General features: G+C 35.9%; 1 long non-coding RNA gene across 4 annotated transcripts; it reads right to left on the bottom strand.

Moving 5' to 3' along the window:
• On the bottom strand, nt 1-26,397 carry LOC139974485 (uncharacterized). Of its 4 annotated transcripts, XR_011795492.1 has the most exons (6): nt 22,726-26,397; nt 22,262-22,484; nt 19,996-20,165; nt 6,091-6,187; nt 2,844-5,469; nt 3-1,155 (listed from the first exon to the last, which is right to left on the bottom strand). It is a non-coding gene; the product is annotated as an uncharacterized lncRNA (long non-coding RNA). The 4 variants fall into 4 exon arrangements; XR_011795489.1 differs by having other exon boundaries at nt 2-5,469; nt 22,726-26,391; XR_011795490.1 differs by having other exon boundaries at nt 2-5,469; nt 22,737-26,391.
• Nucleotides 26,398-27,587: the final 1,190 nt, after the last annotated feature.

Raw genomic sequence — 27,587 nt, 5'->3', positions numbered from 1 at the left:
TGCAATCACTGGTAACATCAAAACATCATTACTTATATTTTACTCTATACACCTCTTTATTTGTGTGCAATCACTGGTAACATCAAAACATCATTACTTATATTTTACTGTATACACCTCTTTATTTGTGTGCATTAACTGGTACCATCAAAACATCATTACTTATATTTTACTTTATACACCCCTTTATTTGTGTGCAGTAGCTTGTACCATCAAAACATCATTACGTATATTTTACTGTATACACCTCTTTAATTGTGTGCAGTAACTGGTACCATCAAAACATCATTACTTATATTTTACTGTATACACCCCTTTATTTGTGTGCAGTAGCTGGTACCATCAAAACATCATTACATATATTTTACTGTATACACCTCTTTATTTGTGTGCGGTAGATGGTACCATCAAAACATCATTACTTATATTTTAATGTATACACCCCTTATTTGTGTGAAGTAGCTGGTACCATCAAAACATCATTACATATATTTTACTGTATACACCTCTTTATTTGTGTGCGGTAGATGGTACCATCAAAACATCATTACTTATATTTTAATGTATACACCCCTTATTTGTGTGCAGTAGCTGGTACCATCAAAACATCATTACGTATATTTTACTGTATAAACCCCTTTATTTGTGTGCAATCACTGGTAACATCAAAACATCATTACTTATATTTTACTCTATACACATCTTTATTTGTGTGCAATCACTGGTACCATCAAAACATCATTACTTATATTTTACTGTATACACCCCTTTATTTGTGTGCAGTAGCTGGTACCATCAAAACATCATTACTTATATTTTACTGTATACACCTCTTTAATTGTGTGCAGTAACTGGTACCATCAAAACATCATTACTTATATTTTACTGTATACACAGCTTTATTTGTGTGCAGTAGCTGGTACCATCAAAACATCATTACATATATTTTACTGTATACACCTCTTTATTTGTGTGCAGTTACTGGTACCATCAATACATCATTACTTATATTTTACTGTATACACCCCTTTATTTGTGTGCAATCACTGGTAACATCAAAACATCATTACTTATATTTTACTCTATACACCTCTTTATTTGTGTGCAATCACTGGTAACATCAAAACATCATTACTTATATTTTACTGTATACACCTCTTTATTTGTGTGCATTAACTGGTACCATCAAAACATCATTACTTATATTTTACTTTATACACCCCTTTATTTGTGTGCAGTAGCTTGTACCATCAAAACATCATTACGTATATTTTACTGTATACACCTCTTTAATTGTGTGCAGTAACTGGTACCATCAAAACATCATTACTTATATTTTACTGTATACACCCCTTTATTTGTGTGCAGTAGCTGGTACCATCAAAACATCATTACATATATTTTACTGTATACACCTCTTTATTTGTGTGCGGTAGATGGTACCATCAAAACATCATTACTTATATTTTAATGTATACACCCCTTATTTGTGTGAAGTAGCTGGTACCATCAAAACATCATTACATATATTTTACTGTATACACCTCTTTATTTGTGTGCGGTAGATGGTACCATCAAAACATCATTACTTATATTTTAATGTATACACCCCTTATTTGTGTGCAGTAGCTGGTACCATCAAAACATCATTACGTATATTTTACTGTATACACCCCTTTATTTGTGTGCAATCACTGGTAACATCAAAACATCATTACTTATATTTTACTCTATACACATCTTTATTTGTGTGCAATCACTGGTACCATCAAAACATCATTACTTATATTTTAATGTATACACCCCTTATTTGTGTGCAGTAGCTGGTACCATCAAAACATCATTACTTATATTTTACTTTATACACCCCTTTATTTGTGTGCGGTAGATGGTACCATCAAAACATCATTACTTAAATTTTACTGTATACACCCCTTTATTTGTGTGCAGTAGCTTGTACCATCAAAACATCATTACGTATATTTTACAGTATACACCTCTTTAATTGTGTGCAGTTACTGGTACCATCAAAACATCATTACTTATATTTCACTGTATCCACCCCTTTATTTGTGTGCAGTCACTGGTAACATCAAAACATCATTACTTATATTTTACTTTATACACCCCTTTATTTGTGTGCAGTAGCTGGTACCATTAAAACATCATTACATATATTTTACTGTATACACCTCTTTATTTGTGTGCGGTAGATGGTACCATCAAAACATCATTACTTATATTTTACTGTATACACCCCTTATTTGTGTGCAGTAGCTGGTACCATCAAAACATCATTACACGTATATTTTACTGTATACACCTCTTTATTTGTGTGCAGTAGCTGGTACCATCAAAACATCATTACTTATATTTTACTGTATACACCCCTTTATTTGTGTGCAGTAGCTGGTACCATCAAAACATCATTACTTATATTTTACTCTATACACATCTTTATTTGTGTGCAATCACTGGTAACATCAAAACATCATTACTTATATTTTACTGTATCCACCCCTTTATTTGTGTGCAGCCACTGGTACCATCAAAACACCATTGCTTATATTTTACTGTATACACCTCTTTAATTGTGTGCAGCAACTGGTACCATCAAAACATCATTACTTATATTTTACTGTATACACCCCTTTATTTGTGTGCAGTAGCTGGTACCATCAAAACATCATTAAGTATATTTTACTGTATACACCTCTTTATTTGTGTGCAGTTACTGGTACCATTAATACATCATTACTTATATTTTACTGTATACACCCCTTTATTTGTGTGCAATAACTGGCACCATCACAACATCATTACTTATATTTTACTGTATACACCTCTTCATGTGTGCAATAACTGGTACCATCAAAACATCATTACTTATATTTTACTGTATCCACCCCTTTATTTGTGTGCAGCCACTGGTACCATCAAAACACCATTGCTTATATTTTACTGTATACACCTCTTTAATTGTGTGCAGCAACTGGTACCATCAAAACATCATTACTTATATTTTACTGTATACACCCCTTTATTTGTGTGCAGTAGCTGGTACCATCAAAACATCATTACGTATATTTTACTGTATACACCTCTTTATTTGTGTGCAGTTACTGGTACCATTAATACATCATTACTTATATTTTACTGTATACACCCCTTTATTTGTGTGCAGTAGCTGGTACCATCAAAACATCATTACTTAAATTTTACTTAATACACCCCTTTATTTGTGTGCAGTAGCTTGTACCATCAAAACATCATTACGTATATTTTACTGTATACACCTCTTAAATTGTGTGCAGTAACTGGTACCATCAAAACATCATTACTTTTATTTTACTGTATACACCCCTTTATTTGTGTGCAGTAGCTGGTACCATCAAAACATCATTAAGTATATTTTACTGTATACACCTCTTTATTTGTGTGCGGTAGATGGTACCATCAATACATCATTACTTATATTTTACTGTATACACCCCTTTATTTGTGTGCAGTAGCTGGTACCATCAAAACATCATTACTTATATTTTACTCTATACACATCTTTATTTGTGTGCAATCACTGGTAACATCAAAACATCATTACTTATATTTTACTGTATACACAGCTTTATTTGTGTTCAGTAACTGGCACCATCACAACATCATTACTTATATTTTACTGTATACACCTCTTCATGTGTGCAATAACTGGTACCATCAAAACATCATTACTTATATTTTACTGTATCCACCCCTTTATTTGTGTGCAGCCACTGGTACCATCAAAACACCATTGCTTATATTTTACTGTATACACCTCTTTAATTGTGTGCAGCAACTGGTACCATCAAAACATCATTACTTATATTTTACTGTATACACCCCTTTATTTGTGTGCAGTAGCTGGTACCATCAAAACATCATTACGTATATTTTACTGTATACACCTCTTTATTTGTGTGCAGTTACTGGTACCATTAATACATCATTACTTATATTTTACTGTATACACCCCTTTATTTGTGTGCAGTAGCTGGTACCATCAAAACATCATTACTTAAATTTTACTTAATACACCCCTTTATTTGTGTGCAGTAGCTTGTACCATCAAAACATCATTACGTATATTTTACTGTATACACCTCTTAAATTGTGTGCAGTAACTGGTACCATCAAAACATCATTACTTTTATTTTACTGTATACACCCCTTTATTTGTGTGCAGTAGCTGGTACCATCAAAACATCATTAAGTATATTTTACTGTATACACCTCTTTATTTGTGTGCGGTAGATGGTACCATCAATACATCATTACTTATATTTTACTGTATACACCCCTTTATTTGTGTGCAGTAGCTGGTACCATCAAAACATCATTACTTATATTTTACTCTATACACATCTTTATTTGTGTGCAATCACTGGTAACATCAAAACATCATTACTTATATTTTACTGTATACACAGCTTTATTTGTGTGCAGTAGCTGGTACCATCAAAACATCATTACATATATTTTACTGTATACACCTCTTTATTTGTGTGCAGTTACTGGTACCATCAATACATCATTACTTATATTTTACTGTATACACCCCTTTATTTGTGTGCAATCACTGGTAACATCAAAACATCATTACTTATATTTTACTCTATACACCTCTTTATTTGTGTGCAATCACTGGTAACATCAAAACATCATTACTTATATTTTACTGTATACACCTCTTTATTTGTGTGCAGTTACTGGTACCATCAATACATCATTACTTATATTTTACTGTATACAACCCTTTATTTGTGTGCAGTAGCTGATACCATCAAAACATCATTACTTATATTTTACTGTATCCACCCCTTTATTTGTGTGCAGTAGCTGATACCATCAAAACATCATTACTTATATTTTACTGTATACACCTCTTTATTTGTGTGCAGTAGCTGATACCATCAAAACATCATTACTTATATTTTACTGTATACAACCCTTTATTTGTGTGCAGTAGCTGGTACCATCAATACATCATTACTTATATTTTACTGTATCCACCCCTTTATTTGTGTGCAGTCACTGGTAACATCAAAACATCATTACTTATATTTTACTGTATACACCTCTTTATTTGTGTGCAGTAACTGGTACCATCAAAGTATCATTACTTATATTTTACTTTATACACCCCTTTATTTGTGTGCAGTAGCTTGTACCATCAAAACATCATTACTTATATTTTACTGTATCCACCCCTTTATTTGTGTGCAGTAACTGGTACCATCAAAACATCATTACTTAAATTTTACTGTATACACATCTTTATTTGGCCACTTTACTTTTTATGCCATTCCTCTTCCCTGTCTCTGGCCCCCAGTTGGGCTTTTCGAACTTCATTCATTTCTTTGTTATGGAATGCTTCCCAATCATACTTTAAATCTGGGTGACTTTCAAGGAAAGCCAGTACTTCTTTCCGACCTGAAAATGCAACAAAAATAGTAAATGCATCTAGTTAGATTACTGCACATTTGTTAAAACTGATGAAACGACACATAGTTTGATGTGAAAGATTTGGTGTTATTATATACAAAACAAACAATTCAAAAGATTTGTCTGGTAGCCCTTGAAAGTGAGCTTAAAAAACGATAAATAATTTTCTAAATGTGTTCTCAAAGTATGAGAATGCTAATATTACGTTTTGACAGAGAAACAATTTTTAATCATTTAGGATGGATATTTCAAATACTTTAAAAAGTTGCAAACGTGACGTCATCTTAGCAAATGCAGATTGCGACATAACCCACGCTGCAGTTGCTACAGTAGTCAAAACAAAAACTGTGTTTGAGTACAGATTAATTTCTTCCCTAATTTCTGGTGAAATTTCTTTTAAATTAGATCTTTTTAATATATCGTTAAGCCATCATGTATGTTTTGTGATCTTTATGTAACACAAGATAACTTTGAACAGCAGACTCTTTGTTCTGTACATTGCGCTGTTCAGCTGCAATGCGAAGAACGTTGCATGTAGGCTACTGTAAATCTGATGATAGCAGATAAGTAACAATTGGAAAAGTTCCCTGAGTTGCAGTATAATCTTACCTGGCAATTTCATTTCTGCCTTTCTCTTGTAAAATTTTTTAAAGTGTTGTTAGACTGCGGATGTGTCCCTTCCACTCCACTTGTAATATTTGCCAACCTTTACAGGAAAAGAGAAAAAGAACACTTGACTGTAAGCACACTTTAAATGTAGAGAGTAATGAGGCAATGGTATCAGTACTTCATTACTCTCTACATTTAATGTGTGCCTGTATATAAAATTGGGTAAAGAAACTGGACATAAATAGCCTATTGACTGTAATGATGACTAGCAATCAATATTTTCAACAACTCTGGCATTATCCAAACCCCCTTATGACTAACACAGAACATTGCCAGACCCAGGAGGAACATAAAAAACAATATTTATTTCTAGAACTGATATAGTATGAACTACATTTAAGTTAATTGATGATGTCACCTTATACTTCACACCTATACAACATGTTTACCATTATCTTACTCACTACATTAAAAGGCTTCTTTGGAAATAACACTTTATTTCTACGGACTACCCCTGATGTTAAGGCTAAATTTATGGGAAACATATCTGCAAAGATTAACACTTTCAACATAACAAAGTGGAATTAAAATCATAGATCTGGATGATAGAGAGAGTCAGCAGTTGCTGAAAACAACGTTTGATGGAAATGTTCATGATATCACGTCATTTCAGCCGGCCATAAAAGAGTCTTGGTAACTTTCATGAACAATATTATAACAAGGTCATGAACATGCATACATTTCTAGCCATATATTGGAGCTATGCTAAGCAGGAATAACCAGAATGAAAACATTTTATGGTTCATTGCTGCTGTTCATTAGTTCCATTCATAGGGAAATTTCTAAGAAAGCCCTAGCTATGACAACAACAGCAATTCATGCACACAGAGTTTTGTTACCAAAGTAATTCTAAGCCCTGCCCTCTCATAAATTTGTATCATATCAATTGCAACTTACAACATGTGTATAGGCTATCTGCCAATATCATCATACCAAGTTTGACGAAATTCCGACTAATAGTAGCCAAGTTATTGCAATTTGGAGTTTTTCACATTTGACCCCATTACCTCATTAATATTCATGAAATGAGCAGCAAAATCAATAGGGTTATCCTACTCACTATGATCCACCCACCAACTAAGTATGGTAATGATCGGTCATCTCCTTGTTGAGTTATCTGGACAAACTTTTCAAACCGAAATATTGCTAAGCCGGCCCCCTCATAAATATGCATGATATCACTTGCACCACACATCAGTGTGTAAAGACTATCTACCAATACCATCATACCAAGTTTGACGAAATTCCGACTAATAGTAGCCAAGTTATTGCAATTTGGAGTTTTTCACATTTGACCCCATTACCTCATTAATATTCATGATATGAGCACCAAATCAATAGGGTTAATCTACTCACTATGGGCCACCCACTAAGTATGGTAATGATCGGTCATCCCCTTGTTGAGTTATCGTGCATACAAACTTTTGATACCAACATATTGCTAAGCCCTCCCCCTCATAAATATGCATCATTCCTGCAACACACATCATTGTTTAAAGACTATCTACCAATATGATAGTCCTACATGCCTAGTATATTATTATATAATTTCTGGAACCCTATGTCACTTCGCTGCCAATCAGCGCTTCATTGAATCAAGCGAATGCTAAACGAGCAAAATTTGAAGTTTGTACCACATATCTGAAACTTTCTCCTGCATACCCAGCTTCTATGATGTGGAGATTATTCCAGCAGTTACAGCATAGCAGTTAGTGATATTACACTCCCCCATGGTAGAATTACTCCAACTTCATTCACGCTTCATGGGGGGGCCTTGTTTTTTTTTACCCCCAAAAAATGATGCGAATGGGGTAAAAAAAAACAAGTACTTTCCGGCTCCAATGTACTCTCTATTTTGCCCGAATGAATAAATTTTTCCATAATGTTGATTTTAGAGGTTAGGCAAATAGTTTTCATGTCTGTCATGTGTCAAAAATGTTAAATAATTGGGCAGAAGTAACTGAAATTGGCTCAACTCTAATGTTTCTACTATATTACACCACATTTGTGTAGCATCATATACACACTGTACAGTATGAATATGGCTGAGCATGACATATGACACGAGCCATCCATAATTACGAATTAAGACAATTTCACAATTTTTTTTCCTTTTTCATGTAAAGGTAGTAGCTCATACTTAGATGTAATTATATGCAAACATGATTTTAAGATACATTCATGAAGAAAATAGCTGTTTTCTAGCATTGTTTTTTTTTACCCCGGCACTGTTTTTTTTTACCCCGAATTAAGCAAATTTTGGGGATAAAAAAAAACAACATTTTTCGCAAAAAACGACACTTTCCATTTACAAAATAGTTATTTTTGTTAGATTCTCTTTAAGAGAATCCCACTCCACACACTTGAACATTGGAACCGAAACAATACCTCTTACTCATCAATTTTTAGAGCAAACTTTAGGTAAATTTTTTTTTTTTTTACCCCACTTGACTATAATTATTCTTCAATTTTCATTTGGTCACAATTAAAAAAATTATTCAGAGGCAAAAATAATTATTAACTAAAATGAAACTTACATGTATTTTCATCATAGGATAAGGGATATGAAGCAGAACTTTGGTGTTTCTTTAAAATATTGTTAAGACATCCATGATAAATAAAAGCAAGAGCACCAATGGTGCATAAACTAATACTAAGTAATGTGATATTTATTTAGAGGAGATTGCATTTGCAAGGTCAATGTAGAAAGGTGGGTGGTGGGGGGGGGGCGTAAACTTTCAGACTATGCACAACAATATACAGCAAATTAATACTGTAACCGAGTCTGCAAAAAGAGATATTTGTGGAAAAAAACTTTAACAATCTTAAAGTGGTAAAATGTACTTAAATACTTTCAACAGTTTTTCTTAAATGTTTAACTTTCATTTTGATTGGAAACTTATTTTTATTAAACATTTTCACTGCAATGTTTATGCTCCTCTCTATAAGCAATATAAATTCACATTACTGAAAAGGAAATGAACTCAGATCAGGTCAACAAAATGTAACTTAATACTGTGGTTTGTGCTGTGGACCGGCAATAATGACCCACTTACCAATTAAAGGCTCAGTTCTGATCAGTTTCAACTCAACTAGTATTAAAGGCATGTAATGTGATATGATTACCAGGCAGACAATTTGCAAACACCATGGCCTTGTTCACATATTCAGATTACAATCACATGTAAACAGTGAGAGGAATAATCAATCAACTTAACTGATTCCCTCTCATGCACACTAATGTGTATTTGACACAGGCTGTGGTATCAGGGAGTTGTTCCATAACAACTCCCTGGTGGTATATGGCTGTACTATGACTATGTACCTATCAGTTGTAAGAGGGACTCAGTGACATCCCCCTCACCCCTGGAATGGCGCATTAAATGTGCATAATGTCCAAAGATTTATGTGACTAAGGCTTCCATCAAAGTGGACATTTGGTGCACCATTACAACTACAATAAGTGTGTCAAGGTGCATCAATGTGCCACAAAGAATCTTTCACGGGCAGCAAATGGTCAGTCAATTAATGTAAATTTGATGTGGGTCAACGACATGCATCAATGTATCAAATTTACTATGCAAGGATGTGTCAAATGTCCAGCTTAATTTTAAATATTGAGGCACCTATCCAGTGGGTCCGAGGGTGCATCATACAATTGATAGGTCCATTATATAAACCTACACCTGAAAAAATTCTAAATGCATTAACTTATGGTGACAAATGTAAAGGTACCCCCAAATAGATCCTGTCCAAATGAAAATTTCTGAACATGCTTAATAGGCCATTAACCTATGATAATTTTGACCAACCGTCACCATCAACCATTTTTAACGTGAGAAGGGAAGCATATTTTGTATGTTGACAAAAACCCCTGATAATTATCGACTCCTAACTGACCTGTGACCTCAACTTTCTTGAATACCACTGATGCTACCTTACTTGATAATCATTGTACAAGTTTCTTCATTTATCCACCAAGGACTAAGCAACATATATGTATTTTTTTACAGGTGGATGAATAGTCACATAGGATAGAGCTGCAACATGGCTATAGCTCAAACTAGTATGAGCTAAAAACTAGCCAATCGAAACTCGTGCCATCCATGCATTATTCTCACATATTACTGTGTTGCTAGAAACTCCCAGACTGCTTAAATACCTACTGTACATATGTGTAGGTGTACACGAGAGTGTGTACAGTACCTCATGTGCAGTCAATGTGCTCTGTTTATAAACACCGCAACTGTCTCAATAGCTGGGTTGAAGGTTTCTAATTTTAACTGTTTTTTATTAGCTTCATACTTTTGTTTTGTTAGTTAATTTTGATTTGTGTAAAAAAACATGATTACAAAAAACAGAAATGGAAGCAATGCAAGTTTTCCGTTTCAGTTGGTAGGTTCCAGTATTTCCATTCGTTTGATGGACGCAATCATGGGAAATGGGTTCCTCTAATAATCCAATAGTTAGTAAGACGGTTCCCAAACAACTGCCCCCTGGACGATTCCCACCCGGACGATTCCCACCCGGACAATTCCCACCCGGACAATTGCAAAGCCCGACAATTGCCCCTTGGACAATTCCCACTCTGGACAATTCCCACCCGGACAATTGCAAAGCCGACAATTGCCCCTTGGACAATTCCCACTCCGGACAATTCCCACCCATGACAATTTTCCCCCGGACAATTCCCCTCCACGGAAATTTCCACTAAGACCCCCCAGTAGGGCAATCATTACATTTCATAACATTTTGGACCCCCCCCCATGGAAATTCCTGCACATGCCCCTGAAAATCAATCACAAGTCAATCAAAAGTTAAAAAGTTACATTTGGTAGGGATGAGTTGTATATAACTTAATATCACCACAAAAATTTGCCCCCTTCGTGAACGTTTACAGCATCTTTTTCAGTGGCCATATGCTTGCATCCACATGTGTAATTTTTCGACAGAACTAGCATATTGAGCGTTTATGCTGTGTTAGATTTTGTGCAATTTGAATGCATAATTGATGGCTAGACCAGAGAAACGTTCGCACTCTTCTCGTGCACTAGCTAGGTTGATACTCTCATAGTAGAGCGGGAGCCCAGAGGGTTTAGTTAGCTGGGAAGGTAACCAATTGCCTGGTACATCAAATTGTTCACAGTGCATTCCTGTATATGAAACCAGACGACTGGCAAACCGGCTATGTTGGGTGTGGCTGGGAGAGCAACTTTAAGGTCACCTATTAGCTAACCTAGATCAGCTTTCGTGGTAACCACATCAAAGTATATAAGTACAATGTGTCAGGTATGGCCCCAAGAGCAACAAATGGCCATTGCCAGTAATTATTGGTGGTGGGGTACACCTGCCAGTGATCAATAATTGACCCCTCACGGCTGACCTAGGTCAGCTCATGAGGTAACCACTTGAAACCTACTGGAAAATGTTGGTTAGGACTTCAGATACAAGGGATGGGCATTGCCAGTAGTTTTTATTGGTGGCTTACTCCTGCCAGTAGACCCCCAAAATGCCCATCCCCCATTGACCTAGATGAGCTCATGATGTAACAAGTTGAAAACTTACTGGAAAATGATAGGTATCACTCATATGTTAGGGATGGGCATTTCCTGTAATTTATATTGGGGGGGGGGAGTCCCCCTGCCAGTAGACCCACAAAATGACCATCCCCTCATTGACCTAGGTCAGCTCATGAGGTAACCAGTTGAAACCTACTGGAAAACGATAGGTATCACTTCATATGCAAAGGATGGGCATTTCCAGTAATTTATATTAGTGGGGTACCCCTGCCAGTAGACCCTCAAAATGCCCATCCCTTCTAGACCAGGTCAGCTCATGAGGTAACCAGTTGAAAACTACTTGAAACTGATTGGCACGACTCTATATGTAAGTGATGGGCATTTCCAGTAATTTCTACTAGTGGGGTACCCCTGCCAGTAGACCCCCAAAATGCCCATCCCCTCATTGACCTAGGTCAGCTCATGAGGTAACCAGTTGAAACCTACTGGAAAACGATAGGTATCACTTCATATGCAAAGGATGGGCATTTCCAGTAATTTATATTAGTGGGGTACCCCTGCCAGTAGACCCTCAAAATGCCCATCCCTTCTAGACCAGGTCAGCTCATGAGGTAACCAGTTGAAAACTACTTGAAACTGATTGGCACGACTCTATATGTAAGTGATGGGCATTTCCAGTAATTTCTACTAGTGGGGTACCCCTGCCAGTAGACCCCCAAAATGCCCATCCCCTCATTGACCTAGGTCAGCTCATGAGGTAACCAGTTGAAACCTACTGGAAAACGATAGGTATCACTTCATATGCAAAGGATGGGCATTTCCAGTAATTTATATTAGTGGGGTACCCCTGCCAGTAGACCCCCAAAATGCCCATCCCCTCACTGACCTAGGTGAGCTCATGATTTAACCAGTTGAAACCTACTGGAAATGATAGGTTATACTTCATATGTAAGGAGGGGCATTTCAGTTACAAGAGATATCACAACTTTTGACTAAGCAGCCATTGTGTTATTCAAATTTATTAAAACGTGATCTTCAGTGTTTTGTAGTTGTGTGAGCAGAAAACTACCATATTTTATTTTCTCAATGAGTAAGAATCAGCCCAAAATCTGTAATAGCTGTGTACACACACAATGCTACACACTCATCACTCATAATGGCATTGAGCTATGTGTGCTTCTGGAAGTCACAGTAACTATAAAATCACATCACAAGGCCATTAACCTTGAAACATTTATGGGCAGCATACTCCTGCAGTGTTAGGTGTTAGAGCTGAAAACTCACCAGTTACATGCAACTACTTAGCTATGTAGCCTATAGAACCCAGCTATGTAGACATTGGCCATGTACAAGACAAAGTACCAGTATTGAGCTGTAGTACTTGAATCTAGGATTCTGGGGACTTTTCTAATTTTTATTACTCTTAACTGGTTTTCATATCCCGTTTTATAAATATGTACATTCATGTATTTATACTGGGTTTTCATAAATTTGAAACTTGGATGAAAGAAGACAATTAGGCCAGGAAATATGGTCATGAAAGCAGTGGTTATAATCCAGATTCCTTAAACTGTTTTATAACCACCTTAGAGGAAATTTACTGGGACATTCAGTCATTGTGTTCATTTAGATGAGAACAATTTGGAAATAAAAGGCCTCAAGGAAGTACTTTCTGAAGCTTCTAGCAATTACAGCATGCTATAATTTTGTGCCAATACAGAAGTTTCTTTTAATGAGCTTCATGGAAGATGTGTCTTTTTTTTCATTTTGTAAATCCTTTTGAGAGTGTTAGAACCTCTGGCAAGTTTTGTAGTTGTTACAAAAAGGATTTGATTGAAGGGGAGGGGGGGGGGGGGTTGGGGAATAAGGTCCTTTTAACAATGCACAATCCTCTTGGCTAATACACGTACAGTACACCTTATAATAATACTTGTCCAGTCTAAGTAAATCTTAGTAGCTGGAAGACAAAGCTTGAATATTCAGGGAATATTTTTCTTTTCTTCTCTGTGATTTTAAAACTGGGTCTAGAATTGGTTTTCTTTTGAAAATTTGAATGGAAAATGGTCTCACACACATTGAACCAATTTCTATTAAATTAAACATAATATTCACTATTCACATTTTGTATACAGCATGTATTGTCCACAATCTTTTAACTTCTTGCATATTTGGAGTGTGAAAGAGTGGGACATTGCCAACCAGTTCTCATTTCGCCAGATATCCTGCTTTGATACAAAATTAATTAACCACAACTCTGCAACATGACAGAGGATGACAAAATAAAGACAACCTCTCACAGAAATTGTCAACATCTACTGTACTAACATCATAATTTTCCGGACAGTGGGCATGCTGGTCACCTTGTGACAATAATTTAAACAATATTGCAACTGTTAAGAAATAATGAAGTTTTTACTATCAAATTCATGAACAGGAAAATTGCACCATTTAATGACATTTTAGGAGCTCTACAAGATTTCAAATCAAAATTGATATTTGAGATCTGTCCAATTATGAAAATTTTAATTTTATTCCCTATCTTCGATATGGGTGACAACGTCCCAGGGTGATTTTCTCCCAACTACTAGTATATAATAATGCTTAAGTGAGTCATTTGGTATGTGAGATGTGATGTGGATGTACAGTAAGTGAGATGAGGGAAATATATAAATCGGCTACCATCAGTCAACCAGAGGTGTCGATATTAATGGTATTTTTGTGAAGGTGAACACCTCAACAATCAACTCTGGCTTCTTGTTCTACATAAATGAAATAATCTTGTTTGCTTTGGGGCAGATGACTTCACCTTGCATGATGGGAGATAAAGCGTATCAGAGATTTTAGGGCTTAGTTCCATTGCCACTAATCAACATACAAATAGATTAAATTTAAAGAAATGTAAACCATAGGGCAACTAAAAAATGTGTGGAAGGAATTTCTTCCTACTTCGTAACCTTGAATGGATATAACATCTTCTTCCCCAAATTCACACATAACCCTTTATGCTCTCCTGTTCACAAATTCGAAAAATGAAGTAATCTTAATGCGGGAACAACTGTAAAATTTGGTCTTAACTTGTCATTTTCTTGTTACAAAGTGAGAATTTGCAAAAAGCAGTGATCATGTGATACAAATTGATTTGTGACATTATCATAATGACTGGCATCTTGCAGTGATACAGTATGAGTGATACAGTATGAGCCTAGTTTATTGTATTGCACTGCACTTTGACAATGTTTACTTTGACCCATCAATGCTATACTCCACTGAACTGGGTACCCTGAATATGCATGTGAAAAGAGACTAAGGGTTGGATGGGCATGTTATGTTGGTTTATGACCAGGATTCAAGGTTATGTGTGCTACCTTTCACACTCTGTGCATGTTTGTTGTCTAGGTTCCTTCAAATAGGGGATCCAAAATTGAAAAAAGACAAGGATAATCCCTTTTTTGCAGTATATATACCTGTTAGATAAAGGGTATCTAAAAATACACCAATTTTTTGCTGTACCAGGGCCCATCCAGGCAGCAGCCAATAATGGTCCTGTGGCCCACATATGATTCATTTATATGGAAAGAGAGCAGGATGATTCTCTAAGTGAATTACAAATTGGTAAATGTTTCATATACATACACAGGTACACACACCAGGCGCAGATCCAGGGGATGCCCAACCAGGCTGATTGAGTCCCCTAATTCTGTGTGTGCATCATTGTAAATTATTGTACATTGGATTTTTTTGATGGGTGGGGTAGAAGGGCTCCTCTTTTACAATTTTCTGTGAGATAAACCCCAGAAATCCCCCTCCCCCTTCAATGTAGACAAGCTGTCAGTGCTCTCATGTGATGTCCTAAAATGATCCCCCTCTTTCATAAACCCTGGATCCACCACTGCAGCACGTTATTACTATATGTTGTCAGCGTTTTTTGCCAGGAATTTAAAGGGTGTGAAGACTCGCGCACAAAAAAACGTCTAATGCCGGTTATCTGACCTAGTTTCGAATGAGGTATAACAGAAGTGTTAGACACCACCATCGATCACAGAAAATACACACACACAGCTTGCTACCATTGGTAATTATACACTAGTGTACAGTCAGTACATACAGCTGCGGTCAATACACACAGCACAATATACAAACGATACAGCGATGGACATCTCAGGTCCAGCTAAAGATAACAACGTATCAGGTTTCATTACTGTACTGTCTGCATTTTGTAGCGACACGAACAAAACGTCACTTGCAAGCAACGGAAAGTTAACTTTCTCAGATGGCTGCACGCGGTTTGGGGCGAGTCTCGATCAATGCCTTTAAAATGAATTAAAGCAATAATCAGGCATTAAGCCCTGAGAATTACCCTTCTTATATGCATACAGTATGTGACTGACTTTTACTGCAAAGAGACTGCATAACACATGCACTCAAGGTATTGAATTATATATATGGTTGTAATCTGCACTTCAAATTGTCTGTTTACATGTAACTCACCCCCCTCCCACCCACATCCTCTACCCGACCCTATATCAGAATAGAAAATGAATGTGAACCAGTGCATATACATGTACAGTGTGTTCTATATGTGTGTACATGTTTAGTACAGGTTAAACTAATTTAAATATATATTAAAATATAACAGGTTAAACTGCTTAAACATTCAGTTTATACACCCCCCTCCCACCCACATCCTCTACCCGACCCTATATCAGAATAGAAAATGAATGTGAACCAGTGCATATACATGTACAGTGTGTTCTATATGTGTGTACAGGTACATGTTTAGTACAGGTTAAACTAATATATATTTAAATATAACAGGTTAAACTGCTTAAACATTCAGTTTATACTATAAGTCTTTTAATTTAGTGAATTATATATAGCAGAAGCAGACACTACATTGCAAGTAATATATTAATATGACATTGAAATATGCACAGTATTGAATTGAATGACCAGTACATACATGTACAGTATGTACTGTACATGATTGCATGCAAACAGTGGGACTATGTATTTATTGTGCTTGGTGTAAAATAACACTACATACTGAACATGTATACATAGTACACACTGTACATATAGTGTGTACTATATGTATAGTGTGTACTATATGTACTACATATGTACACTGGTTCAACTTCATTTTAAGTTATAAAAGACTTTTAACTTAGTGAATTATAGCAGAAGCAGACACTACATTGCAAGTATATAATATATTAATATGACATTGAAATATGCACAGTATTGAATTGAATCACCATTACATACATGTTTTTTTTTTTTTTGTCTTTTTTTGTCATTACGTATATATAATATGATAATTCTTTAAATAGTATCATGTTATCTTATGTAACGTAGTTTATTTGTGTGTGCAATTCATTTTTTTTTTCTTTTCTTATATTGTTGGGGGGGGGGGGGCGGCGGGTCTGCCTCTAAAGAGCCTCGGCTTTCTCAGACCTCCTCCACTTGTCACATACATTTTGTTCTATTATTGTGTAATACCTTTTGAATGTGGAAACAAATAAATGAAATGAAATGTACAGTGTGTAGTACTGCACATGATTGTGGACAGTGGGACTGTGTTTTTAATTAGTGCTTGGTGTAAAATAACACTGTACTGAACACACATATAAAGTACACACTGTGCATGTATGCACTGGTACACATTCATTTTCTATTCTGATATAGGGTTGGGTAGAAGATGTGAGTGGAAGGGGGGGGGGGGTTGGGTTATGCATGCATACAGACAATTTGAAGCAGATTACCATACCAAATAATTCAGTATACCTTGAATGCATGTGCTATGCAGTCTCTTTGCAGTAAAAGTCAGTAATATACTGTATACAAATCTGCATAATGCACTAGGGGAGGGTGTTTGGGGGGGGTGTTGGGGGAGGGAGTCAAAGACAGAACACTTTTAATAAATACATTTCAATAGATTCTAATGATGTTTAACATGGTCTCCTTGAATGAAGATACAATGTTACTAGTGCTATTTCCCCTTGTATGCATGTTTCTGTAGGGCTGATGTTACTCTCATATACGCCACTTTAAGCTGCTCATCAGAGCATTAATAAAAACTAATACAAAAGATGTTTTAGCCCATTCTTTGCATCATAACTATACACATCTTACTAGTTTTGTATTAAAAACCAAAAATAAACCTTTTAATTGTGACCGAATTTGACCTTGAAATACCCAAAATATTGGTAAAATGTGATATTTGAGGTTTGCATAATTAGTTCACGCCCATCTTTGGAGAAATATCGAAGACACTTCCTCTTCACACCAAACTGCTATTGTCTGTTATACCAAAAATTTCTAATTAACTTGCAAGAGCCAGCTCGAACAGGAACTTTCTGACCACGCATCGCAACAGAGTTTTTCCAGCTTCCTCTACGTGATAAACTTACATTTACTCTATACAGTAAACTGTACTTTGTTACTTTGCATTTTACTTTCTACAGTACACAGCAGTATTGAATAAATAGGAAAGCTCATGAGAAAAGATTACCTCTAGACGCAGCCTAGGATTTTAAAGTACATCACTTGGCAGTAGGTAGACGCTGCGACATATGACTTTAAAGGAGCATTTTGCGTCCTTTTCTATGATTTTTTTCAACCTCACTGACTCCACTATGCCATAACTACATACATAATTAGCTTATCTACTTAAATCTTACTTCAAATGGTGGCATAAAAGTCGAAAAATTTGCAATAATTTGGCTAATTTAACTAAATTTAACTAAACCTGCATCTCTGATTGGTTGAATTCAAACTAGTGGGTTTTGGGAGCTGAATGCGATTAATTTTGTATGTCGAATGCTCGCCAACTAACGTTGTTGGTAGGGAAAAACTTGGCTACAATCTTAGTTTGCTGTTTTGTGATTTGATGTATGTAAAAAACTTGATGGACATGTTAAAAGAGTAGAAAATGGCGACCAAACGCAAAATGCTCATGAATAAATATACTATTCACTGATTGGTGGAATTCAAAGTAGTGGATTTGGAGATTGAAAACTTTGTTGAGGACACTTCTACTCGTTATCGCCATAAATCGTTAATTACTCGCTAATTAATGCTCTTGGCAGGGTGAAACTTGGATGGTATCTTAGTTTGCTGTTTTATGATTGATACATGTAAAAAAATCGATGCACATGTTAAAAAGGTGGAAAAAAGCGACCCAGCGCAAAATGCTGCTTTAAGGGGAAATGCAAATACCCCTTGAGGAGAAATACAGTGTGGTAAAATTTCCTGTAGGAAACTGTTTACTGGTTATGTGCAGTGTAAAATGGGGATGAGGGGACGATGGGAATAAACCATTGTCACTCTGTCACTCTCAGGTACAGTATAGGTGCTGTATATTACTGGAACATCAGCAAAGTTACTGCCTAATTGGGTATAAAGCGCCAAGATTACTGTTTACAGTATATTCACTTCAACTATAGGTCTGGAACTTATTTGTGTTCAGTTGCAAAGTTGTTCAAAAAAGACATTGCATGAAATGATCAGACTGACCACTTAGACAGTGTACCACAATAAGGCAATGTATATCGGCCACCCTCAGGAAAATTATTTTTGGGCTTATTTCCAGGTATCATCACTGATTTTATTACTAGGACAGTTTTAAGAATACAATTTAAAGTACAGATGATATGAAAATCAGGACGATTGAAGGAGAATTGACCTATCTTAGAAAAATGAAGTAGAAATGGTGAGATTTTGCCCGGATAGCCATTTCAAAGGAGCGGGACCACTGCTCTAAACTTTCACCCCTTGCAGCTCAAAATCTTGACATTAAAGGTATGGGATTAACAAGTGCCATGATAGGCCAAGTCATCAGCTATGAGGAAATGGGTAGGAATGCCATAAAGGACATATCTTCTATGCTCTAGGGGCCCTCTAAGGAAGACAAGTTTAGTGTGTTAGTCAATGGAGAAGAATAAAATGTTGTGGTACGCTTATAAGAAATGTGATTTCTCTCAGTTTAGCCCCAAAAAAGCAAATTATAGGCTAACATGGTCAGGCTACTGTAGCCGTTGATATTTCAGGTGAAATGTTTCATGATTTCATGCTTGAGTGATTTTGAGGGGGGAAATTCTTATTTAGCTAAAAAAATGGATTTTCAGGGTTGAGATCATATAACTCACTTTTGGCTGAGCTTTTGTCTCACATAGCAACTTGCATTTTGTAATGTTTGACATTATTTTAAAGAATGGTGAAGATGATGCTACTCCAAGTCTCCAACATATTTCAGTAGGCTTAAATTCAAGATTGCATTACCATAGTTGAAGGACTATGTAAAGGAAGTTTCATGAAATTTACTTACCAACGGTAATTCAAAAGTAACACAGTTGAACAACTATAGATGATGTTTGGGCAGCACAAATTAGCAAATTATACTTGGAATTTCATTGTTCCAGAGTTGATACAGTTCAGATTCAGCCCTGCCGTGTCAGTGTTGTTGTTGAAGAGCATGATTTCTGCCATAATTTACACCTGTAGGTAAGTAATGTTATAACAATGAACTAGAACTAAAGTATGCCCGGGATAACACAGACTTCTGCTGTTTACTAGCAATTGGGATGCTATAGTCCCAGGTATAGCCAGCATAGTGCTCCTACCATGTGTCATTGTCAGTCTGGGTATCATTTTGACTTCTCTGTATTAAAATACATTGTGTTGGGCTATACTTATCTGTAACTTACAGTAGTTGTCAAAAATGTATGGCAGAATCATCAATATACAGTAGGTCTATATAATTGGCTGGTTTACAGTATTCATAGAACAAATTCTGACTTGTGAGTCCTTAATTGAGACACAAGTATATAAAAAATCTGCAAGGTACAGTACAACTAAACACCTCAATTTGCATGGTTCAGATGCATAAATAAAATATATACTGGCTTCTCCCAAAATGTGCCCTGACATGGGCATGGCCTGGCTTAATCCAGCTGTTAGTGTTAGTTGGTGATGTACTTTGCTTCTTCTCGGTAAACACCAACCCCCTTTTACTTATTTGCAGATCATGGGAAAGGTGTAGAATTGAACAAATATGCATTAAATGTAAATGTAACAGGAAAATGTGGTATAGCAGTCCTTGACTAGTCAATTGTGAGGCTAGTTTTAACCTTATTTAACACAAGGCAGTGTTTAGAGGGCGCCCTCTATAATGAAATCTCAATAAATAAACACCTAAAAACACCTACTTTACAATCTCAATTGCTTTCTGCCAGTTGTAAACTTTTATCCTGCAGTTCAGTTATCTCCTTGAAGAATTTATACTCTTTAAATCCCAAATAAGATCAAATTTATATTTAGTGTTTCTTTTGCTCTATGCCAGGTCTGGGACCCCCCTCCCAGCCCGATTATCATCTCCTTAGAAAGGACTCGCAGAACCTGGAGACAGGTTTGTGCATAGTAAAGGACTTTTGAAGTACAAAATAATCAACAGAAGGAATTTTCCAGAGAATGTAAGAAACAGATGGATTGAAAGCACAGCAACGAGGCTAGAGCAGAAATCCATTTCAAGCTCAAATTTGACCCAGCTGAGCTCTTAAAAAGTTGATATTGGGGATCAAACAGAAAAATAATTACAGATACTTTAATGCTTTGTAGTTTAGTTTACCTCAGGAGAAGAAGAAAAATTTCACGAGGCTTAAGGTAGCATACTACAATTAGGTAATGTACATCCGCCAAAAAAATGCCTAAAATGAGCCACCGAACTTGTTGTTTTTGGCTAATTTCCAGCTATCATTTTCGATTTTGTAAGTTAGGATGTTTATGAGTACTTACAAGTTAAAGTACAGATGATATGAAAATCAGGACGATTGAAGGAGATTTGACCTAGTTTAGAAAAATGAAGGAGAAATGTACAGTACTCTCTACCCACTACTTTTTCAAGTTATTAGTATTTTGACTTACTGTGTTGTGTGTTAGGGTGGCAGCTGTGCGAATATACTTCTTGAAATGTTTAAAAAGGTGTATAAATTGTGATAAGGATTCACCTGCTAGCTGAACTTTACTAAGTGTTTAATACTGTGTGTCCAACTCAAACTTCATTGGCTTAAATGAAGATCACCCCTTGTACACAGTCATCTCTCTGAGCAAGTTATTGCCATAGTGGAAGTATGCAATTAAAACTTCATACAACGTACCTTTTTTCACACACACATTTTAATACCTCAGTTACATTCAGGAGTATTGGTTCTCTTGTTCATTTGTAATCTGTTATAGGTCAACTTCTTTTGCTGGTTTACTTTTGAGATCAAACATATTCTATTGTTTGATTTTTAGTACTTATGCTTTATCTTCTCCTAATCTTACCATCCTTTAAGTGTAATTGCCAGCTAAAATTGCCCATATTCGCTGGTTATTACATTTCTCTCAATCTGGACCATATGGATTTATCTCATCCTCTCTTGGGATACTAAGCTTGCACTCAACTTTTACAGCTAGAACTCCAGGTTTCAACACTTCCAGGAAACATACCTTCATCGCGGCTCTGATGACCTTGGATGACTTTGACCTAGTTTCTAATATTTTAATAAAATCTGATAGATTAGTGGATGGGATGGGCTTTTTACAGTACTTACTTGGTTTGGTAGTGTCCATTGTAATTGCTTGATCCCATAGTCATACAGGGCTCCTCCTTTCTTCCAATTGATTATCAATGCAAACAGGTCTACATAGCTTTGCTTCTCCTTTGCTATGATAACTTTCATCTTGGTCTTTTGACAATTTTGGCTTTTTCCACTTCCATGGTTCACCAACAGTTCCAAAGATGGCCCACCACTTGACTATTCAGTTGCATCCATGCTATTAAAAAAAGATTTGCAAAGCCAGAAAGTCAATTGATTTAGTGATTTCTTGCCAATGTGATAAGCAACTGTGGATACTATATTCATCTACATTTAGTATTGCTGATCAGAATGTGTAATTTAGTATAATGGGCTTGCAGCAATGATTGATGTACATGCAAATACAAAGAAAGCTGGAGTTCAAACAAATTCCCACTTCTTCAGTGATGAGAGTGAGACTTAATTATAAAGGTTCTCACCTATAACTAACCTCTAATTGACTTCAAGTGACCCTTGACTCTATGGAAAACAATGGGATCATCTATTCAGCATACTATAGGTTCCCCTAAGTTACATTCATACCTTCAGATATTGTACTATAGAGGTTTTCCAACCATGATCTGTTGACCTAAACTGACATCATGACTTGCATTAAACACGACTGCGATTATCTTCTTACTAATTGCTACCAAAAAGTTTGAAGCTCAAAACTTTTCACTCATGGAATGTCATGTTTACAGACTTTGACCTAAGTTGACCCAATTTAACTTTGACCTTGATGTAAAATAATAGAGACCATCAAACATGATATATCTTTGAAAACTAACTTCCAAAAAATTTAGTTACAACTATTAAATAATACAAGTAATATGACTAAACTTCCAAATTAAACTAACATTAATTGTGAACAAACTACAATGTACTCATAGTCTCACATGTAATACCTGTGCAACACGATTCAGTCTCCCAATTAACTGAAAACAACAAGAATAATCCCTGCACTGCATTACACATGTACACACACATCAAACATAAATTTACTAACTGCAGATTATCCCAGGGCTACTTTAATCTATCCTTTTAACAATTTGCTTAAAATACAGACTACTCACTACCAATAAACATGGCTGATTGTTACACAACTATGGAAAATGTGGCCCAAAACGAAATCAATTTTTCAATTCATGCTGTTTTGGCATCTTTAATGTCTCGTGAACCCATTCCCATTACTTATTTTCCAAATCACACATAAATTTGCCATTTATATGAAGGGGTATTGAATTGATACAAACTCACCTTTCATAATTCTTCATTCCTCGACTGTACTCCTCATCGGGCCTTGCACTACCCTAAATTTAAACGATGGCTAAGCCCTGTACGTACTGCAGCATAAGCAATATACCTCCTGCTTTATGGCTGTGGCGAACGTTGTTATTGACACAAGTGTAGCCATTGCCTATGAGACTGTGTACACAGGTTCTACGGTATGACAACAACCCCTATTGCGGGATGTCGGAGTAACTGCATTCGGCGATTATGGCAATGTTTTAAAACTGCTGGTAATTTGGTGGTATTTGTGTTGGATGCTGTACCATATCTTCAAACTACACCAGGTAAAGTTACACAGAAATGAACAAATAACTTGATGCACGGCAAAGTCCAGGATGGTTAGATATTAAAGGGTTGTTCCTGCTGCTAGAAGTAGTGGAACTGAGCTGCCTCCAGCAAGCATATATGCTACTGGGTGCATGTCAGTTAGATGACAACAATTGAAAGTGGAAGCTTGATGTGACATCAGTTCTAATTTGCATATATATGGGGGTCTAAAGTTCAACACAAATACACTACACTTCCTACTGCCATCAGTCTTGCTTATAAATGCAACACTGATATAATCATGACCCACTTCGACTCACCCCTGATCCAGGGATTCACAACACAGTCACGCTGATAACTGACATCTTAGGTAAAGCATGGAGCTATAAAGCTCCATGGGTAAAGTGAGGCATATGGGATTCAAATGATCCACATTTAACTCTCCATGTTTAGGGTACAATCATTCCATTGATAGGCGCATAGCTTGGGCCTACAGGCAAATGAAACGTACACCCGTCTGTAATTAATTGTTTGTTCTGCTTATATAGTTGTGAAGCATATTCTAGTTTGTTATTGTTATTATGATGTCACCCATGGCTCGCGCATTGTTGGATTGCGCTGTGGTGAGGCGGGATTAAAATCACGCGCTATTGGAAGTGTATGTTCTGTACATTTTGAGTTGATCAGTACTTTGATTAAATTAGATGTTATCAGTGTAAGCTAAGGCCCGGCTTTCCGTTCCCGAACTACCTAAAATAAGCCTTACATAGTCACTAAATCAATACAGGATTCTTGGCATAGTATGGGAAAATTTGAGTTCATCAGTACCTTGAGTAAATTAGAGCGTAAAAAATGATAGTAGAGCACATAGGAGACAAATGGTTCGAACGTAGACAAATATATATATCTTTTCAAAATCCCTTCATATATCTAATTTTGCATCCCTCAAGAAATGTAAAGATGCATCAAAACATGGAAGTAATTCGTTATTTGATGAAGACAACCAAAGAAAACATTATCCTTTCAATTATGCAATTATTGCACTGTACCATGCTATTCAAGTAAAGGTATGTGATTGAATCAACACATCTGTTCATTGCAATGTGTTTGTCATATGCTAATACAGTTCCATTAATGCTGGCCTATTTCACACTTTTTTGGCAGAATTCGGATTTGCAAAAGTTTGATGAATACACAGCAAGGTCAACCTTTCTTGATTTATCCCGCACTTTTCACTGAAAATGATTCTAATTAGGTGATTGACCCACGGAACCAGCACGCTACATTGTCACAAAACAGATCAAAAGAGAAACCATATCCTTCGAACGTAATCCTATCCCTAACCCTATGCTCAAGAAATGGGCGATCACAACACACTGGGCCTATACCTATTAGATAACGTTAGACCCAGCTGGTTCTGCGAAAAAAATATGCACCAAGAGACTATTGTTGCTAATATGATACAACATCCTTTTTGTCATTATTTTTTTGCGCGTGCAACATAATATAAACATGACCCACACGTACATTGACTCATTCCTGTTAAAATGGCTCACCCCACGGTCACACTGATGTCTGATATTTTTATTTCCAAAGACCGATGGCATATGAAAACTTTGTCCTGAGTTCAGGGGAAAATCATTCGATCGACAAATGCATTACAGAAGTCACATTAAGTCCACATGGTTTGTCTGACCAATATCCAGTAAGAACTGAGAACATCGGCGATTGTGTCACAGAGCGATTAAAGAAATCAAACGTAACATTTGTGGTTTTGATTTTTAGTTTGTTTTAGTAAATAATCTTCGAGTAATCGTTTAAATTTAAACTTACGGGCCCATTGTCACTATCGCCAAATTCAATTACCAGCGATCCATCAACAACGAACATTTCGTCGTCGCTACAACACTTAGACCAGAGTTGTTGTATACAGTATGATATAAATAATGTATGATGTACGGTACCTTTCCTCCAATCCTGTACACGAAAAGTAAAAGTGCATACTGCGCATGTGCACAAAGGTTTAAGTGCATACTGCGCATGTGCACAAAGATACATGTTTTGACTGTTGAAAATAGGTCAGCCGAAAATGGTATATGGGGGTTTTCTGTTTCAGGGCAGGTAAAATCAATCGATCCGACTATTGGAGATGTTTAGCATGTTATTATGTACTGCATGTCAAGAGATAATGAAAATATTTATATAAAAATCAAGAAATATCACCAAAAAACCACGTTTCCCCCTACCGTTCATTTTTTTTCATAGCTGATATTTTTCTTGTTTTATAACAAAGCAAAAAAGTACCTGTTAGGGACTTTGAAAATCTTTCAAATTTCATGAATATGCAGTACATCGACTCCTCTTCACAACCTGATACTTTTTTTGAGTGTCGGATCACGTTATATTGGTAAAACTGACGTTCAAAACGTTAGGGGGAAATGTTTTTTTCCCCTTAACGGCACTTTCTCCCTACCGTACATTTTTTTGCCACATATTTCTCCTTATTCCGCAATTAGGTTTATATATATATATATATATATATATATATATATATATATATATATATATATATATATATATATATATATATATATATATATATATATATATGATAAGTGCATAATATCTACTAATATCAGGGTGTGTACCCACCTATATTATTGAAAATAGCCTTAAAGGCGGCAATTTTGTTTTTTGCAAATTAGCCAATTTTCCCTGGTTAATTTTTTCTATCTTTTTGATATGTTTCTAAGTATGGTTTCTAAAGACATTCGCAATTTTGTCCAGGTCATGCCATCATTTTGTACAGATTAACTAGACTAATAGTGCACACGTGGATAAAACTTCTCGGTATAGAGGTAGAACGGATGTAGTGCATATGTACAGAATGAAAACATATTCAGTACAAATGTTAAACTTTACAGTTTACACCTGAAAGGAATTTAGTTGCGATGAATATGGAAATCTGTCAACATAAGCTGAAATTTTCTGTACAGATCAAAGTTTGTATTGTCTAATGAAAGAATGTATGTAATCCATTGCATTAAGTGCTACAGTTGTACCCACAAGTGTAAGAATGTGACACTCAGCTATCTCATTCCATTCACCGCAGTGTGATTTCAGTTAACAGTTTAAACTTGATTTTTAGCATTCAGTATTTAATTAATTATAAAAAATTATCACCACTATATCATTATAAACTTAAAGAAAATAATCTCTTTTTTTAACAGATGATGTCTAGTTATTATATTGGAATGGCAAGAAGATAGGGAAAAGCTGTCACATGACGTTCATGTCTGCTCCTGGTCCTAATATACACTCTAAACAAAATGTACATAGGTTGTGTAAAATTCTACACAACCGCTGTGTAACTAGTGCACCTATCAACCGTGTGTAGAAACTACACAACTGTTGTGTAAGTTTTTATTAACACAACAGTTGTGTTAAATCTACTCACATGTATGCATACCTCAGTACACAACAATTGTGTAAATTGTACACAACCATTTTGCAATATTACCACACCTTGTGTAAGAAAATACACAACAGTTGTGTAAATTATACACACCCTGTTTACAATTGATTAGTGTAACGTACACAACTATGAGTACATATTGCACATACTTTGTGAAGTTTTAACACATTCTGTATCAATTGTTCAAAGCACAGAGCATAGGCCGAATTATTAATTCAATATCCAGTATAGACTATGCAAAGCCTCAATTTATATCGGGTATCGGGTCCC

Source organism: Apostichopus japonicus, chromosome 9 (assembly GCF_037975245.1).
Source record: "Apostichopus japonicus isolate 1M-3 chromosome 9, ASM3797524v1, whole genome shotgun sequence".
Lineage (NCBI taxonomy): Eukaryota > Metazoa > Echinodermata > Holothuroidea > Aspidochirotida > Stichopodidae > Apostichopus > Apostichopus japonicus.
Note: the sequence above shows the minus strand (reverse complement) of the source record. Positions and strands in the feature narration are given on the sequence as shown.